A 3,222-nucleotide genomic window follows, 5' to 3' on the forward strand; every position below is an offset into this window, starting at 1 on the left:
GCTGTAAGTGTGCGAGTGGAGCCGGGCCTAGCCTGCCCCGGCCTGCCCTGCCTCGCGCTGCGCTGAAGCGGTGCCTGGGGGTGTGGAGGAGTTCGCGTTAAGAGGTACGGAATAGATACGGTACGAAGATCTCTTTCCTGGTTGTAACTCCCGCTTTTTCTTTTCCCCCCCATTTTAGATAAGCATCTGATAAAAGAAGATGATAAAAAGACCGTTGTAAGTATTTGCGTCTCGTTCTGAAGCGTGTGTGAGGCGCCCAGCTGGGCTCTCACAGGCGCTGCCGGTGGCCGTTGCGGAGCGGTGTCAGCGATGTCCCCGCCTGCCTGCCGCGTCTGCATGCGCTGCTCACTTCTTTGCAGTAGCACGGTTTTTAAAAGCTGTGTTGTTTCTTCCTTTGTCAGATATGCATCGAGGGGAATATTGCAAGCGGAAAGACAACGTGCCTGGATTATTTTGCACAGACTACCAGCATCGAGGTACTGGGTTTCTGTTCTTTATTTACATCGTGCAGTGGCTGCTTAGAGCAGTTGTCCTTCCTCAGGTACTGAGCCAGGACAGCAGGCTATGTGCCAGTGCTGGTACTGCTGCTGCACGTGCTTAGCTGTGCGCTGCCTCCCCTGGTTATTAATAGGCAAACTGGAAGAGATTTGTGGACCGTATGTAATGTTGTACTTGATACTAAAATATCAATAAAATCTGCAAATAGATTAAAAATATCCAACTATGTCATTGTTCCTAATAATTGCTTAGACCAGTATGGTATTTGATTTCATATTCCTTAAAACAAGATTAGGGGTAGGGCAGGATTGATGTGTTTTAAACAACACAGGGATTGAGCCTCAGTGAACAGTTGCTGTTGTGTGCTTCAGATGTTAATAATTCTTCTAACAGACCTGGGAACAAATTTGATAAAAGATCTTACAACTTCATGTAGAAATGCTGGGTTTGCAGATGTTATTTGCTAATGATCCTTTTGGAATAAATAATTATTAACCCAAAGGATAGCAAATGATGATTTGCATTTAATGCAACTTTATTTTAAAAGCCCAGTTAACTGACCTGATGGGATGGTGCTGCTGGAGTTTTAGACCCTCACCAAACCAGATGGGGCTTTTGTGCTAGATAGAAGCTTTTCTGATTGATTTTAAACATGAATTGTTGGGATTGATTTTTAGATCGTGAAAATAAAACAAAAGCAATCCAATGGCATTCTGACTGTCTGTTCCTTAGCCAATAAAAGTTATCCTGCATGAAATGATTTCATGAATAAATGAGCTGGATGTTGAAATGAAGTGCAATGGATCTTCAGCTAGCCAGTCTTCCTACATCATATTGATAAATGGCTTGAAAAGTGAAATTAAATACAGGATTATGTAATCAATCCAGTCTTGTTTAGATGATGAGAAAGTAATAGTATGGAAATGATTCTATTTTTTAACGGTTTGTCATTACATTTTGTATTTCAGGGCTCCTTACTGTTAATTAAAGGGGGATGAGCTTTTCAGTACATGTCCTGAATATTCTCACTAAACAACTATTTATGAATAGTTGTTGCTGTGTAGTAAGGCCCAGTATTTCAAATCTAAGGTATGTCTAACACAGAGTATTTTTTTTAATAAGGTCTTGACAGAACCAGTGAGTAAATGGAGGAATGTTCGTGGTCATAATATCCTGGTAAGCAACAGAAACAAGTTCAACAATTACAATCTGTTCATTTAGAAATACATTAAGGAGGACTTCTTATGAGTCACTAAAACTGTTAAGAAGGGTGTGGACATGATCTCATACTGCAAGAAATAATGCTTTGTGATGCAGAATAATTTTATTTTTTTTTACCGTGGTAAAGACATGCATATAATGGACACATTTTTAAATAAAATTTGGTTTCAGCAAGATTGCTGATTGATCTTCACGTGGCTCAGTGCTGAGGGGCAGTGTGCCTGCCTGCTTTCCAAACACTGGAACTCTGCTAAGGCAGCATGGCCTGGCTGTACAAAAGGATTGTAGGAGGTGGTGCAGACCTAGTACTGGATTATGCAGGGTCATTTGCTAAAGGATTCACAGAAAGCTAAGCCCTGATTGTGGCTGTTGTTTTGAAGTCAACTGATAGCTATTTCAAAGGAGAGAAGAATGTCTTTCCTATTAGGATATCTCAGATAATGAGAGGTGTATCCACTTATATCGTTCATCTGCTAAAGATAAGGAAGGTTCAGTTCTGGTCACTGAAATCTTTTGTCTTTTGGGTAGTTGCTACTTTTTGTAGCCATTCTTTGCAGGTTGGTCACTGTCACATCTGTGCTGTGAGATGATAAATCTGAGTGCTCTGACCATATCTGCGGGTAACTGCTTTGCTTGAATAGTTTGAATGGTTTGTGATGTCAGTCTTCCCTGCTTGGGTGATCACCTCGATTGTCGAAATCATGTTGTTAGCTGAGATGTGTATCTGTACTCAAACTCGCATGGAATTTGCTGTCATACACAGCACTGTAGATACAGCCCAACCCACATGTACCTGAACACGTACTGGATGACGTTACTGCTAGCATAGGTCCTGTAGAAAAGTCAGCTTTCCCTTCTAGGAGTTGCTGATGCTTTCTTTTTCTTTGTTATTGGGAAAAGGGGAAGTGTGCTGGGCTGTGTCATGTCTAATCAGGCAGTCTGTCTTCAGATTAGTTTTTTGATTTGATTGTGGACAGGGGGAAAAGGAGGTCAGAATTATACCTGCACTGTAGGACAGACTTATGCTTGTCAATACTGGAGGAGTTGAATCAATGAGGAGACTCTGAGAAGTTGTAGAAAGCAATTGAGAAATGCTTTGAGGGTCTCCTGGGGAGAAGCAGTCGTAATGGTCTGTGTTAAAAGACCTTTTCTGGGGCCCAGACTGTGCTTACTGGAGCCATATCAGCATTTCTGGTACTGGGTACTGAGTCTGTCACTGCACAGAAAGATATCAGCAGATGTGATTTTTAATCAGTAAACATATTTGAACTGTTTTAAATGAACTGTGCCTTGGTCCTGGCTGTTCCAAATGCAGAGAAACAAATTCCCGTTGGCTTCAGTGGCTGTTCCACCTGCCCAATGTCATGAGGGCCACGACTGTGGTTCTTAGCTGTGCATTGTGGAGTGCTAATGACTGCTTAATGCAAAATATACTGACAGCTGCTTTCTGGTATTTTCTAGCAATTCTGATAAAGTTTATGAAGTACACAGCTTCCTTTTTTT

The 3,222-nt window shown here is 41.6% G+C and overlaps 1 long non-coding RNA gene across 1 annotated transcript; it reads left to right on the forward strand.

Annotated features, from left to right (window-relative positions):
• The first annotated feature begins 90 nt into the window (after positions 1–90).
• Positions 91–1,674, forward strand: LOC104912911. Its single transcript, XR_795005.3, has 3 exons — positions 91–216; positions 402–476; positions 1,621–1,674. It is a non-coding gene; the product is annotated as an uncharacterized LOC104912911 (long non-coding RNA).
• The last annotated feature ends 1,548 nt before the right edge of the window (positions 1,675–3,222 follow it).

The sequence above is a fragment of the Meleagris gallopavo genome, chromosome 13 (assembly GCF_000146605.3).
Source record: "Meleagris gallopavo isolate NT-WF06-2002-E0010 breed Aviagen turkey brand Nicholas breeding stock chromosome 13, Turkey_5.1, whole genome shotgun sequence".
NCBI classification, from domain to species: Eukaryota; Metazoa; Chordata; class Aves; order Galliformes; family Phasianidae; genus Meleagris; species Meleagris gallopavo.